The sequence below is a fragment of the Cyanistes caeruleus genome, chromosome 1 (genome assembly GCF_971803275.1).
Source record: "Cyanistes caeruleus chromosome 1, bCyaCae1.hap1.1, whole genome shotgun sequence".
Lineage (NCBI taxonomy): Eukaryota > Metazoa > Chordata > Aves > Passeriformes > Paridae > Cyanistes > Cyanistes caeruleus.
In genome coordinates this window covers 117,280,489-117,297,132 of record NC_141701.1, presented here as the reverse complement: position 1 = coordinate 117,297,132, position 16,644 = coordinate 117,280,489, and the positions used below count along the sequence as shown (strand labels likewise).

The 16,644-nt window shown below is 38.3% G+C and overlaps 2 long non-coding RNA genes across 2 annotated transcripts; one reads left to right on the top strand and one right to left on the bottom strand.

The window, feature by feature from the left end:
• Positions 1-1,267: 1,267 nt before the first annotated feature.
• On the top strand, positions 1,268-7,116 carry LOC147655848 (uncharacterized). Its single transcript, XR_015276961.1, has 2 exons — positions 1,268-1,828; positions 4,411-7,116. It is a non-coding gene; the product is annotated as an uncharacterized LOC147655848 (long non-coding RNA).
• Positions 7,117-12,333: 5,217 nt separating this feature from the next.
• On the bottom strand, positions 12,334-16,303 carry LOC147655847 (uncharacterized). The gene is made up of 2 exons (XR_015280211.1): positions 15,995-16,303; positions 12,334-15,778 (listed from the first exon to the last, which is right to left on the bottom strand). It is a non-coding gene; the product is annotated as an uncharacterized LOC147655847 (long non-coding RNA).
• Positions 16,304-16,644: the final 341 nt, after the last annotated feature.

Below are 16,644 nucleotides of genomic sequence, written 5' to 3'. Positions count from 1 at the left end.
CCGCCTTCCTAGAATATGCTTTTGCACAATCTTTATTTTCTGCTGGTCAGCACTACCCCTGCTGGTCATCACTATTCTTGCTGGTCAGCATTATTTGAAGTTTGGTTTCCTTTCTTTTGCAAATGGTCACTTGCTGATAACCATCCGGGCCCTTCCCCTGAGGGCAGCTGGGCTTCATATCTTCTGCTGATAACAGTTTGAGCTCTATTGTTCTCCTGATAAGCAGCTTGGGCCCCACTGTCCTTGCCCTCTGGGGTTTCCTTGCCTGGTACCTAGGAAATTCTTTTAAGCTTAAAATTTGTTAGCAAGAAAAAAGTACATACATAGCTAAAAGGTATTTAACATATAATATTCATCTGCGAAAGCCAATATCACAATACAAATTTATAACAGACAGCTTCTGTCCAGGACATCTAATTTACATCACTTTAGACAGAAGATGAGATCAGACCTTCACTGCCACTACAGCACTACTCATTTGAGTTTGAATGAAGTTAAAGGCATCTGACGTCTGCCAAAAGAAAGAGAAAATATTATGACCATATATTGGAACAACTTTAGTCTTTTTACCCAGCTCGTTAGAGGCAAACAAAGTGAACATCTGTTATATCTAAACATTTGTTTTAAAAAACAAATTTTCACACAAACTCATACCGTATACATGCATGTAAGTGTAAACTTCACGTCTTTTAACTGAAGGGAATTCATAAGGGATTTTAACTCATATAACAAACTTATACCAGCAGCTTTGGTGGATTTTGGGTTTTGAATATTTCCTTCTGTACACCAAAAGGAAAAGATGGGTGAAACACATGTTCTTTGTCTCCTGTCTTTGAGAAGTCCTTTGGAGCCTAAGAATTACACAGCACACTTTTTTTTCACAGGGACCAGGAGTATGCAGAATGCTTTTTACTTGGCCCTGAGTAAAACAATGTCTAAGAAATCCCTGAAGGAAAAGATCATAGACTTCTTTCTGTTCTTTTGTATTATTCTTAAGAGGGTAAGTGTTATTTTAAAAGTAAACATTCCATTCACCCAAAAGATGTGTTTTATAATTTTGTAGCGTGTGGCTTTAGGGATTTTTTAAAAAGAAATTCTACTATTGTGCTGGTTTCAGATCACCTATAGTGCAGTGATTCAGACATCAAAATCTTTGTTTAAAAAGTATTGTTCACATCAATGGGCCCAAATTGTTTTTAACACTCATAGCTCTGAGAGTGCTAGCTGATGTCAGCATTGATATAAGCAGTTGTTATGCAGATCTCACCCCTTTTAGCTCTCCAACTTTATGAAATCTCAGCTTCTTACCAGCTCTAATTCTGAAAAAAACCTTTTTTTTTTTTTTTTCCCTGGAATGCCTTTAAATATCAAACTTTTGTAAATGCCCCAAATCCACCACATAATTTAGCAGCAAGGAAAAAAAGGAGAAAGAAAGTAAAACCAAGACTTTCATATCTTGACAAATAAGTAACTGTTCAACTCCGGACCCTGTGGGTTATTATTTTTTCTCATTCTGCTATTTTTTCCTCGCTTTGTGTTCATCCGTGTTGGGGGCTGGGTTTCTTTCTTTCGTACTCACTGTTTTTTTTCCACATAAATTGCTGCGAAACTAACAATTGAATACTTATGGGTACTTAAGAAAAACAAAAGAAGTGGCCAAAACTCAGGGAGGAGGGGAGGGGATACCTGAAGATTTCGGCACGCAAAAAGGCTGGGGAGCTGCTAAGGTTCTCCTGGTTTCGGAGGAAGACGGACCAGCTGTTGCTTAATGCAAGAATTCCCTGCCACCGCCGGAGCCCAGTCCTATACTGCCTCGTCCTTTCTTTGGGTGAGCCTTTGCTCGTAGGAGCAGCTGTTGGACTGGGACCTCATTAACACCTGCAAACGAGGGACTTACCCCTGTCTGCTCGGGTGCCGGGACCTTGGGATCGGCCCTTCCTGCCCTGCTGGGAGCCGCTGTCCGGTCCCCTTTGTTCCTCCGGCGCTGCTCCGAGCTTTGGCCGCACTGCGGCCCCGCAGCCCCTGCCTGCCGAGACCTCCCGCGGCTCCAGCCGCAGCTCCAGAGCTTCCGATACATCCTGCTACCGCCCCGGGATTTTTGCTCTTTCCTGACGGCCCAGCTTGCTGTTTCTCTAAGTGCCGCTGGGACCCCGAGACCGGCTGCCCCAGGGGGGTTTGTGAAGGGAAGGCTCTCTTCCATCCCTTCCCCTCAGGGCCTGCGGCCGGGAGGGTCACTGGGGACTGCTCTGTTTGGTGAGAGTGCCAGAGCTGCTGTTGTTTGCGTTGTTATACATACCAGTAAAGAACCGATGTTCCTAGTCCCATATCTTCCCCTGAGAGACCCTTATTTCAAAATTACAATAATCCGGAGGGAGGGGTTTACATTTTCCATTCCAAGGGAGGGTCCTGCCTTCCCCTGCAGACACATGTCTTTCAAACCAAGACAATCTGGAAGGGAAAAAAAAAATGGGTAATAGGCGTAATTGACTCACTTGTTTTTTCTTGCTAATGAGATTGACACTAAACTATTAACATTTCCTGCAATACATTATTGATGTATTTGTAAACAATTTATTTTGCATTTTAGGGACTAAACAATGTCATTTTGATATGAACATACGGATTTCTAAAACAAATGTTAAAAATTGATCTAGCTGTTTTCTTTTTCTCCTCCATTTTAAAATTTAGCCCAAAGTGAGGCAGAACAGGTTAAAGGAAACTTAAGAGTGGGAGATATTCAAAATTGGAAAATATAATCCAATTTTCTTAGACTGGTTCCTACCATTATAGGCAGGGTTTGTTTTTTTTTGCAATGCCTTCTCTCTTCTCTAGACATCTGCCATGCTGCTGATCTGGGTAATGGGATATGGAAGAGGCGGGAGTGTAGGATTATAGAGTGGGGTTTCTCCTCTGAGCTCTCTAAGCACACTTTGCTACTGTCTAGAGGAGAAAAACAGTGCTGAAGGTCTCAGTGATGGGTAAGAAGAGTCAGAGATGCAACACTGCCTTCCTGTTCTCAGCCTGTGAATCTCCAGGATACTTTCATTAGGAGAAGAGACTAAAAGAGTCATCAAGAGTTACACTGTAAAGAAATAATTTGCTTCTTGGACAAAGGGATTGTTGGCGATCTTGCTGTTAGAAACGGGTTTGATACTGTTCTCTACTGCAAACAATGGAGTAGAGTGTAGAGATAGAGTGAAAAATGACTCCTTGAGTTACCAGTGTTTTGCTTCAAACTGAGAGGGAATTTTAAGTTAGGTTCCAGCAGAGTCTGTCCTAAGGTCATTTCTATTTCATATTATAATTAAGCACTTGGATATTGGAGAGAAGAATGTGCTTACAAAATTTATGAGTAAGAGCAAGCTGAGAGAGAGGGCAAGTACTGTGAAGGGCAGAATTATCTTAACAAATTGGAATCATGGTCCACAAACAGCAGGATAAATTCACATAATAGATCTAGAAAACCAAGACTTAAGAAGTCAGAACTCAGATACACAGAAACAAAACAAGGAATGGCCATCTGTCAGTTACACAGCAGAGGGAATCCAGAGCTTATGCTGGATAGCAATATAAATATAAGACAGTGATACAGTAGTGGCACAAAAGAGTGAAATAATGTAGTTTTGGGAAATACTTGCAGAGAGGTAATGAATGACATAATGAAATAAATTATTCTGGTATGCTCAACACTGGTGAGACCTCAGCTGGAATGCTGTGTTTGCGTTTTGCACTGTTTTTTTCCATCTAAAAGGATGTAGACAAATATAGGAGTTACAGAACAAATGGACAGGTTCAGTCTGGGTGGCTTCCGAAGGCCTCATCTATCCCTCCATTTCTGTGAAATAATAGCTGAAAGTTTTATCTTCTGTTTACCAAATGTACTTTTCATATTGTACTTTTATGACTTTACCATTTTCACCAAGGTCGCATGATTAAGTGCCCATTTGCCCATTTCAGGTGAATGAAACCAGAGGTCCTGATTTAGTAGGTCTGTGTTAAGTTTTAGTACTGACTTCACTAGACCAGTATATAGCCGGAAATGTTTGTCAAAATGTAACACCTACTTTTCAGTTTTGTTTTATCTTGTATTTTTGTTATTACATTTATGGTAAATACTAACTGTGCATAAATGTAGTTATTGTTATCAGCATGAAGGAGTAATTGGGTCTTGGTAAATAAATAAATAGTAGGTCTGAAATTTAGCAGATTATTTGTTCATCAGTATCTCTGGCTTTTTGCTCTAGCCATGTTCTTGAGCCCTAAATTTCATCTCTTTAAGAAACAATGATTCATAGTTACTTTTTTGAGGATTAATTCTGGTTTGTATGGATTTGAAGAAGAATTTTGCTAAGCATTTTTCATGATCATGTAATTTGTTGCATTTTTTATAACCATTCTTTTATTTTTCAGATGCATTAGGAGGTGAAGTAAACTTGTGAGATTAGCTTTGCACTCAGCTGTTCAACAGCATCTATCTAGTTTACAGCTATCAAGGAATTTTAATATGGTGATTTATGCAACTGAAGAAATGGGCTGATAGAAGCCTCATAAAGCTCTAAGAGGGTAACTGCAAAGTTCTGCATCCAGAGAGAAACAACTCCAGGCACCCCCGTGGTGGATTGATGCTGGCTGGATGTCAGGCACTCACCAAAGCCTCTCTGTCATTCCCCTCCGCAAGTGGACATGGAACAGAAAATATAATGAAGGTTCATGAGTTATGGACAGTTAGAGATCACTCACTAGGTACCATCACGGGCAAAACGGGTTCAACTTATGGATGTTAATTGAATTTATTACTAACAAAATCAGAGCAGAAGAATGAGGAGTAAAATAAATCTTAAAAGCACCTTGTCTCCTGTAACGTGCTGGCCGTGTCTGGGGAGACAAAGAATCCACAGCCCGTGCTCCAAGTGCTCATGAGATAAACATTCTCATTTATTATTCAGAACTCACTTAAATACTCCATTCAAATTTCCCGGGCTAGACAGCCATCAGCTGATACTTCTGTCTCTGCCCAGTGGTGTGCAGTGGTTCAGACATGAATTAGGCTAGCTAAATTAGATTTGTGTTACATTTAGACCAGATCTGTGTTATGCCTGGATTTACTTTGTTCAGTCCAGACCAGCTGCACTGTGACACTACTGCAACAGCCCCCCTCTCCCTCCTTCCTAGCTCTACCTTCTCCACCTCAGCTGTACAGGGAGACAGGGAGTGGGGGTTATGGTCAATTCATCACATGTTACTCCTGCACCTGCTTGGAGAGAAAAGTCTTTTCTTTCTGAATATCAGGAAACACTTTTTACTGTGTGGGTGACTGAGCACTGGCACAGGTTGCCCACAGACATTGTGCAGGCTTCATTTTTGGAGACACATGTTCAAAAGCCGTCTGGACGTGGCCCAGGGTGACTTCTACTAGGTGGCCCAGTTTGAGCATGGAGGGTGGACCAGGTGACCTCAAGCCATCTTTTCCAAACTCAATGATTCTGTGTCTGTGTTTATCTGAATATATTGGAAATAGAAGTACACTTCATGTAAACACTGGTTGAAAGAAGAACCAAACTACAGTGTAAAATAACAAGACCCATATAATTAAAAGAAAAACAAGTTAGTTTTTTTACTTCTCTGAGCAAAGAATCCTGAGTGACATTTTTACCTCATAAGAATATTCATCTTATCAGTAATTTTTTTGGGACATGTCTAGGAATGTTTTCATCTCCTAGATGACCTTGCTGTCCTTGCTTCTTTTATATAACATCCAGTTGAATCACTTGTCTTTTTTCTGAGCTTTACTCTGAAATTTATACTGTTCCTTTCCAAATATAATACCTTAGTTTTATATTTAAATTTAAAGAAAGAAACTAATTGTGTCCTTTTCATAATGAGTCTTCATGCTGTACTATATTTGGTAAGATTAAATACTTAGTTATTTCTCTCTATTTACTTTGCCAAACTCCTTTAAAGGTTTTTATTTAATTTGACAATAAGTCTCCTAAAAATAAGACTGTAGGTCCACCTTTGTAGCTGGTGTAACATGGAATAAGGTTGGTTATAGATTAGTTTGTCATATGCAGTGCTGACTATAAGACAGACTATTCATTCCATTAGACTACTGCTGTCTTGTAATGGTTTATTTAACATGTACCATAAGATTTTTAAAAATTATTATTACTTTTGAACAATTTAACCAGTATAATTTTTTTATTAGGGACATGTCTAAGCTACTTCATCCTCCTACTATTGGAGGCGTTTCTATATCTTTGTAAGGTTTTAACTTAGAAATTCAAAGGTAGAGAATTTTTCAAGGCTTAAAACTGTTTTACTGTGTGTTCTTCTGAGTCCCAGTCCATAAATAAAATTGTCCTGGAGATTTTATTTTCCCTCTTCCACCACTTGAAGTTAAAACATTGTACACCAGGCTACATAGTGACTAGGTATTTTTAGCTAAGAGCAAATTTATCCTGTTTCTTTACAGACTCTTCTTTTCAAAGTTATTCTTAAGGGATCACTTAGTAGAGCTTTAATATTACAAGTTTTGTTCTGAGCAGAGTTTACACACCTAAAAAGCAAACTCTAAATGTAAAAGTTCTGTTAAGTCTGATGGGTAGCTTCAGAGGCTAGAATAAGTGGAACATTTAGAACATGAACTACATATTAGCCTTTTATCCTTCTCACTCATGCCACTCACAAGTTCTAGGTCTTCTCAAGTACCTCCCTTAGAGGCCTTTGGGTTTTTCTGAAGACATATCTAGAGATCATAGAAACTTGTGAGTGTAGTGGATGTCAGCATCTCTAGATTAGTTACCCCTTGCTCTCTGGTACAGAGCTTTGTTTTGGATTTAGGATGAGAATAATGTTGGTAACACACTGATGTTGTTAAGTTGATGTTAAGCAGTGCTTAGTCCAAGACAAAGGACTTTTCAGTGTCTCATGCTCTGCCAGTGTGGAGGTGCACAAGAAGCTGGGAGGCATCAGAACAGCTGATCCAAACTGGCCAAAGGGAGATTCCATACCTCAGAACATCACAGCCAGTATATAAACTGGGGAGAATTGGCTGTGAGGGGCTGATCGCTGCTCAGGGACAGGTTTGGATCAGTAAACAGGTGGTGAGCAACTGAATTGTGCATCATTTGTCTGTCTTGGGTTTTATTCCTCTCCTTTTTTCATTTCCCTTTTAATCTTTATTATTATCGTCCTCATCACCATCACCCTCATCCTCATTACATTTAATTTCAGTTATGAAACTGTTCTTATCTCACGCCACAATTTTTGTCTTTTTCTTCTGATTCTCCACTCTGTCACACCAGGGGAGGGAAGCAGGAAGTGAGCAACAAACTGCAAGGTACTTAGGTGCTGAATAGGGTTAAATCAGTGCAACACATGTCTTCTGCTCCATGAGGAAGAAGTCTGTGCTGCTCCAACTGCTCTGCCGTGGGTAATTCGAACCCCAGGCTACTGGTAAACATTACAATCATATTCCTTGGCTGCTGTGTAGACCTATCTTTTGTGCATATGTAGTTAACCACACTGTAAATCAAATCTCTCAAACTTAAAAAAAGAGAAGTTTTTAAAAATAATTATGTATTTGGAATATGTGGCTATTTGGTATTTTCCACAGTTGTTTCCACAGCTGGGCATGTCCATGTTCTGAAGGATTTGCCTGTCAACTGCATATATCATAAAATGAGGAAGCAGTAGAATGAAGTTAGTTTATATATTATATAAAAATATAAATAAAATAAAAGTAAATATAAATAAACTATAAATAAAAATATAAATATTATATAAAAATAGTATTAAAGTATGCATTTTAATGTGCAGCATGATAAATGTTTTTTTTCCATTTGAAGGAGATGTATTAGTGAAAGCTGATGGAGATGTATTAGTGAAATACATAGAATTTTAATGTTGAATTTGCAGTTCACTTCTTCAGATAAATGTAAAATCTTCATACGGTGATGCTTCTTTGCTTATCCTTTATGTGTGCAATTTGCAGCACTTTGAAACTCATATTTATCACAGAACTGAATGCATACTAAAATAGACCAGAATGTATCTGCATTCATTTATCACTGCAATATTTTCTCGTGCAGCTCCACACATCCCTTTCTACCTCCAATGCCATAAGACCTTGCTTTAGTATTTATTCACCCTTAGTATCTGATCTTTGTCTCATAAATCATTTTGACAATGAGCTAAATCCAAAATATATTCTGTATTAACATAGAATTATATTCTACTTGCTGTGCTGTTAAAAAGTACAGAAGAAAATAGATTTTAATTTTGTCATTTTAATTGCTTTCTTTCCTGTGACCTTTCTCACAATGACTCCTACTTATTTTCCTGAATGGCTTATTGTTATATCACTTGATTCCCAGTTTTATTCCTCTTGTTTTGATCCAGCCAACTCCTCTTAGGTTTCTACATCTGTGCTAATTTTCATTTGCTCCTCAGTTATTTCAGCCCTTCCAATGCCTTCCCTGGCTATTCAAAATTCATGTTTTGACTTCCTTAAATTTCTGGAGGTCAGCAAGTCTTCATTTGAAAGAATTATATGTATTTCACGTATTCTCTTTACTCTTGACACCAACTCACATGTGGTTTGCTTAAAAATTTGTTTCAAAGCAAAAAAAGAAAAAAACCCACAAAAAAAACCCAAAACAAAAGCTTCACAACCCAAAGTTTTAAGCATAGTGTATGCAAAATTATAATCTGAAAAACTGTTAATACAATGTTTTTCAACCCCTAGGAGGGAGTCCTCTTTCAAGCAATTTCCTTGACATAAATGAAAACAGAAATTTAATTCTTATTACAGTAATGATTTACTGCAAGAATTCAAACTTAGATTAAAAATGCTTCTGATGTTCTGAATGAATATAGATAATATACTCCTACAAAGTGCAGAATGTTCATATATATATATCTCCATGCTTGCATTTTGCATATTCTTTGCAGCAGCTGAGCTTCTATACTTCTCATGTAGAATTTGTTTGATTGCTGGGGCAAATTACTTGCTCTTTCTCTCTTCACTTGTAAAATATAGATATAATTTCTATTTGCAATACAGTAAGAATTTATGTTAGTAAACCAAGGATAAGTGTTTATCTATTGGCCTGATAATCATCTAATTTATACCAATAGAATGCCATTGAAAATTACTAGTCCCAGTATTTGATAATTTTTTAATTCCTTGAAAAAAGCCCTATTTCTGTAATCCTTAGAAAATCCAAGAGATTAAATTCATTAAACTTTAGTAAGTGATTAAGAGTAATAGAAATTTACTGTATTTTGCTTTTTCTGGTGATATCTATTAGTTTACTTATATTGCTGTAGTATCAGGAAAGGACAAGTATTTTGTAGTACAAATACATTGTAAAACTATGGTCTTTTGCAAAAAAGAGATCAAAATCTCACCATCAGTTCAGAATTCCAGCTATGACTATCAAAGCATCAAAATTTTAAAATACAGTATGAGAATAAATCTGTAGCATCTGGCTTAAAGTGTTTAGTAATATCAGACAGTATAGCCAAACTGCAGCATAGCTTAAAATGTAAATAATTCTTATTAATCTCCTATAGTACTGAAAGTTTCTAATGTTAATCATACCATAAATAGTTGTTTGCTATATCCCAACTGACCTGTTGCTCTCTTTTGCTTAGGCAAAGACTGATCACTGCTTTGTTCAAGGAAATGTAATTTGTATAATTATAACTCTTTGCATAACTTGATAATCTAAAACTCTATCATCCATTTCTCGTCCTAATGGATATGTTCTGAAAGAGACTGAATTGTGTTGCTGTTCTTCAGCCTAATGTTATAACAATATTTTGTAATTCTTTAGTACCTTTTGTTGTCTTAAGCTTACAAAGCTTGCAAATCTTGTTTAAAGAGCATTACAAGTATTGCAAAAAAGTATTACCCAAAGATATAGCACAAAAATTACACAAAACTTTGCTCATGTTGTAAGAGGGCAATTGCCTTTAGTCATCTTATGTGTGTTATTTTTTAATATTTTGGTTATTAATTCAGCCCTCTGTTTTTAGTGAATGTACATCGGTCTGTCAGTCAGTTTGATTTTGAGGATCAATTTGTAACCTAACTATGAACACAATCCTACACCTTTCAGAAATCCTAGCTGTGTCACCCCAGATTTGCAGCTTGAGACCTTCTAGATGCCAAGTGTCAAAGAGCAACCAGCTTTAATGTTGACTGGTACGCAAATTAACAGTGAAAAGGATACAACAAGTGGAAATAAGGCATCACAGACAGTCCTAACTCTGGTATTTTAAACATTGTAAAATACCTTTTATATATATATATATATAGAAGACATTTTCTTTTTTTTAAATGTTCCATTGTCTGTGGTTTTATCAATGCATATTGAACAAAAGGAAATGTCATTGCTGACATCTACAGAGGCCATCAGCAAAGCATTAATTTTTATGCTAATTGTAGAAACTTCTGCCAACTCAAGCTGACAATCCTGAACTCAATCTCTTTGTCAGCAGAATAGTGGTCATCCATTAGACTGGCCATTTCTAGCCTTGTTTCAAAGACAGTTGATAACCACAGGGCAACAGACACCTCAGCAGTTTTGTCTCCCCTTAAAAACCCCCCGGATTTTCCTTTACGTTTTCTTCCTCGGTCCCTGACCTCAGTGCCTGTTCTCCTGCAGGGATGTGGTGCAGGGTGGATAACTTCCATTCTGTTCTCCAACTGTTGTGCTAAGTCAGCATCCCAGCTGCTTGCCTGAAATCAAATGAGTCATTTTCAGCACCACCATCTACTCCCTTTTCTTCTTCCAAATCTGCAGATACATTTATGATGCACACCGCAGTGCAGTGGTTTCATAAATCACCTACTTATACGTGTATATGCACAGGTATTGCAAATATCCCAGTGGCAGCAGCAGCATGGAGCTCAGACAGCTTAATTTTTCTTACCAAGCTGGTCTGCTTCTTCTGCCTGGTTATACATTTGGCTGCACCTGTTTAAAGTATCCTGCAAGAATATGTGTTTCCAGTGCTGGGATGACAACCATCATCAATGGTTTTGTACCTCACAGAGACTCTTTGATCTAGAAAACAGTGTATTTGTAGTTGGCAGCCAATATGTGCTTTAAAACCAAATGCTTGTTCAATGAAGGGAAACACTGTGTGTGTCTTTTGATATTCTGTATCTCAAGTCATACCTGCTTACAGTACATGGCAGGTTTTGAAAAACAAAGCTGCTATGGCTTTTCTTTCTGTGCTATTACCTACTGGGATTGCAGATATTGTAAAGTTATCATTGGGGCAATTAGAGTAGTGGCACTAAAGGAAAAACCTTTGAATCTCTGCTTTACAATTCTGTACAAATATAGTCCATAATTTTACATAGAAGAGACTATATGGGTCCACTAAGCCACACTGATAGTGACAAATATGAAAAGTTATGAGGAATTATTCTGAAAATATCTGGAGGTAAAATAAGATCACAGAGAAACACTGACCTTTCACAAAAAGAAACAAAAACAAAAACACCAAAAAAAACCAACCAAAAAAACCCCTTAAAACTGAAGGGTTTTAACAGAAACCAGGTAAATGAAAATTTAAAAAATGCAAGTTAGGAGGAGTGTTAAGAAAATAGGAACTTTGATAGCTCAGCGGTAACTCAGTCTTTCGGTTTGGAAGTAAATACACCACTGTGACGTAAGACTGACTTGCCCAGAGATTTCGACTAGAATAAGCAGCAGTATAATAATATACATTGTGATGATATCTGGATTTCTCTAAGATACGTTTCAGAGCTTTTTACAGCATTCTTGTACCAGTCACATCTCCTGGTTCTCCGAAGATGCTGATATTGATAGGAAAGATGGGTGCTAATGTGTTTGCAAACAATTCCATAGGGTCTTTAGGGGAAAGGGTGTTAATGTCTTTGAAATGTGTGTTAATGTCTCTACATTAGCTCAAGTCGCAGAGCTTTGTACAGAGCCCGGCCAGTCTGACTCCTGAGCTTGAGGGTAATAGTCAAATGCGTCAGTACCAAGTCTATTGCAGGAACCACATAGCCTGAATTTCCAAATTTTGGAGGAAAATGACATCTTCAAGGGGGCAATATGTGGCAGGCGGTTTGGGAAAGCTGTACCTTTCTAGTACTTCAGCCAATAAGGAGAGGAAAGGGCAACATGTGAGCAGGAGTTCAGGATAAATGGAGCCTGCAGGGTTCACCCCAGTGGACACTCTCCCTTTATTTGAGTAAATTTGCAGGACTCCTTTGTCTCCTTTGTGGACACTGACTTTTCATAAAGTGATTTTCTACACAATATGTACATTATGAGAAACTATGCTCACTTTTAAAAATTTCAAAGATATATTAAACCTTAACAAAGTACAACAAAGGACTGGATAAGGAAAAATTACAGCGCTGGGTGCATGGCAATAAACTGCCATATGCTCATCCACAAAGTGTCTGCTTTCTATACCTCTGGATTTGCATCGGGTAACCCTGGACACTCCCAAAGTCTACCATTCATTTCTTCTTCTCTGTCCATTGTCCATCGATGGAGACTGCTTTCTTGCAATTTGTGTGGAGGTCAGGTGCTGCCATGCTGTGCCTCAAGTAACAATCCTGCCCCCTCCCAACTGCCCCATGCAAGGGCACAGGCACCTCTACATGTCTCGACCACCAAGGCCATCCCCTGGCAACCATCCAGGGGGAAAGGGGACTATGGAGGGAACAGAGGATGTCTAAGCAACAAATCACAATAACATAACTATACATCAGTACAACTTCCCTTAACATACACATAATATTCATCTCTTAAGTGTGAGAGACAGCCATCGCATTACACATCTATAACATTAGTCTATGACAAATGACAGGTCACACACAAACAGGTCACGCCACATATATTATCCTGTGATTTGCAGATTTATTATTGTTCATCTTGAAATTATTAAGTTTTTTTGGTGCCATTACTCCCAGTGAAAAGCTGTTCAGAGCCTCCAAAGATTAAAAGTATTTTCTGATTGCTAGGTTAAAGGTGCTCACAATCCTTTTATACCATATTACATTTCATATAAAAACTGCTGTCCTTTAGGTTGTGTCCCTTTCTCCAAAATGTTATTTACCAGCTGATTTCTGTAGGGTCATTTTCCCTTTATTTGTGCAGACCAAGGTAAACCACACATGTCAGAGAGGAGTTCTGTGCTGTCTTCTGTCATCCAAGTAGCTGTGGTCCATTGTGAATTCATCTCCTCTGAAGGGTGCACAGAGGGTACACAGCATTTGAAATAAGAATTCCTCATTTTAAAAAATAGCAGTATTTACCAGAAGCACCTCCCTTTTACATCCTTTGCGATATTTGCCTTTTCCACAGCTATTCACATTTTGCCAAACAGTTTGAGTGGCTGAGTTTTCTTTGATTTTCTTTTTTCCCCTCTTTACTTCCAGCCCAGCTCATTGTGAAGATCCTTCTTTTTGCTTCCCAAAAGCATAACAGAGCATTTGCACAGCAACGATTCATTCCATTTCATTATTCCATTCATTACCCAAATTTTCTAGTCTGTCTCCTGGTGTGATTCCGGGTTCCATAAGCAGAAGCACATTCACAAAGGAAAAACCCTTCAGCAGCCCTCAGGTGCTAAATACTCAGATTAGTGCATAATTTAAGTTGATTCAAGCTCCTCTATTGTATTGACCAGGGTTAAACTGGTTTATCTTTGCTACTTCTTTAGCTAAAATGCACACTTTTACCAATTCTTGTCTTTAAATTTAGAAAGAACATATCCACATTGTGGAAATATTCTTTATAAGCAGAAGTGTAGAATTATTGATTCTGAAATTATTTTAAAATATTTATTTTTAACTATTACTCTGGAGAAAAACTGTGCAAAAGAAAATCGTTTTAATGGAAATGTTTAAATTCCTAAAATTGTGGAAAATATAGGGAACTTTACTTTATCCTCCCCAGAAATCTGAATTTAACTGCATGATTAGGTGACTGTAATAAAATGAAAAATAGCACAATTAAAAGAGATCTATCTATTTCATGTCCCATCCAAGGAGTATGATATTTTAGACCTTATCTAAAATAACATAGGACATAGCAATGAAGTATAAAAATTCAGTCAGGTCAGTGCTTGGTTATGCATTTGCATGTCAGTGCATCTCTTTTTAATACAGGCAGCTTGTCTCTTATTATCAAGAGATATGCTATGAAATCTTGAAACTGTAAAGCCTGTAAAATTCTTTTTCTATGACCATGGCTGCCTTGGTGCATTATATATGACACAAAGGTAAAGGTCACCGTGTTTTCCAAGAAAAAAAATTGAAACTGGCATGACCTGATCAGTGGAAAACATTTAACCAATGCTCTCTAGGTTTATTCTCTTCTAAAAGCTGAAAAATACCAAAGTTGATAAAAACCAAATATTTTTTTCTCTAAGCAGCTGTTATACAACACTCAAGCAATTCATAAACCCCCTATGTTTAGAAGAGCAATCTATTAATTCGCTAAACATTACCAAACCCATAATTTTAGCTTTATTTTCCCTCTTCACATTGTCAAAGATCTGTATGCCCTGGTAGTTATTGCCATGTTTACTGATAAAAAAATCTCTAAATAACAACTAAACATGATACAAACAACACATAGGGGAAGAAATTACAGTAATTGACACGACAGATGGACAGACAGCATTTTGATCTTTTAGTTACCTGCTGCCAAAGTCAATCCAAATAACATTACTCTAAACCATTATGAGGCATAAGGGAGTGAGAAAATAAGTTCATCTGTTAGCTGACCTAATGGTCCTTTCCTGGTGATTTGTATTTCACATCCGTGTGGTCATGCACCTCCTCCATATCTCCTCTCACCTCTCCTTCATTCTCTCTCCTGTTCCTTTGCAGTCACTGGGGACATGGGATGACACATGGCTTGGCTGATCGTGATCTAACCAGGCTCTGGACTCATGCTGAATGGAGGCACTAATGCTGAATGGAGGCACTAATTAAGATGCCCATTTTTATTAGGCTCTTCTATCCAGCTGCTGATTATCAGAAAATTTGCCAGAACTTACCATTTTTGAGATGTCTGTCCATCTGCCAGATTGGTCTGAAGTGGGTCAGTGTTTTCCATCTTTATTAGGAGTCAGTGGAGATACAGGGTAGCCACAGAAGCCTTGTTTCCTTAGGATAACCACTTAAAAATCACCAGAAAATGAAGTAACTTAAACATTTTGTTTGTTTCAATTAAATAAATACATACCTGTGGGAATGAGTGTGAACTAGGACAGACAATTCCTCTCTAAAATTTTGACAAAACCAAGCAAAATAACCTGTTTCGGAAGCAGACACGGCAATTCTTAGTCCTGGACTTCTCTAATGAAAGTTTGGAGTTTGAAACACACCTCCCCCACAAAACCCAGTAAACTTCTTGCGTTTAGTCGGCAAGGACAGCTCATCAGGGAATTATGCAGTCAGTAACATTCATTGTAGTCCTTACAATTCAGCTCTCTGTTTCCACTGGAGGAATAGTTCTTTCTATCAGTCCTACTCTGTAAATTTTCCTGCTTTTCCTGTAATATTTTCATTTGTCTTTACACCTGTTGTCTTCATTAACATATGCAGAACAGTCTTCCATCCAAAATGGAGCAGGCTGGGTCATGGTGTTTACTAATCTTCCAGAAAATCTCGGCACTGCAATTTTCCTTGGTAGAATCAACAAACACCTGGGGAAGTCACTGTGGTGCTGCAGTTTGGGTGCTGGACAGAAGAGGGTGCCCTTCAGATAGTCTGAGACAAAAAAAAGACCTTGGCTGTGGACACTGGAAAAAGCCAGAGGACGGCACAGCCCCAGTGTGTGAGCAGAGCTTTCCCAAGGCAGGGAGGCTGTGGAAGCCCAGCTGTGGCAGCCTGCACTGTTTGGCCTGGAGCAGCTCTGTCTCGCACCCTCCAAGCTGTTTGGACACTTTAATTAAGGCTGCATGAGCAGCAGAAGTGGGAAATTACCTGTCCCTGCACTGAGTACAGCGTGCTGTGGGCAAGCGATGCTGGTTTCATTTCTGCGCAGAAAGTGTCTGCGAGCTTATAGATTTAACGTCGGAGGTGTGTGCCAGAGCCTCTGTTCTGTTCAAATCAGTGCTTTTGAAGGTTGTCACTTTATCAAGACTGAATCTCATGAACCACCTGAGGAAACAAATCCTGTGCTTGGCTGCCTGAATGCAAATGTGATTTTTGACTCATACTGCTGGCATACGCCTACAGGGGGTAAGTTTGTTGGCTACACTGAACAAGCAGAAACGCTTCCACATTGCAAAACGCTCCCATAACAGTGATTCAGGTTTAATCAATTACGTGAGATAGTTCAGAGAGCAGTTACAGCTGTGCGAAGCACTATTCAGAGTTAGAATTTGACTTGGTGTGATAACCAGGCAATAAACTCTCAGTCAGCTGTCAATTTCTGTAGGAATGAGGCATTGCCAGAGCTTAAAGATCTGGTCTGAATGTTTCTATCAAATAAATCATATCTCCTTAGAGTGTATTTTCACCATTTTTCACAAAGAATAAAGAAAATGTTGTCCTTGGTTAGATCTAGAGAGGCTAAATAAAATTGTGATGATTGCAAGATCACTGTGTCCACACAGGCTTAATGCAAGTGT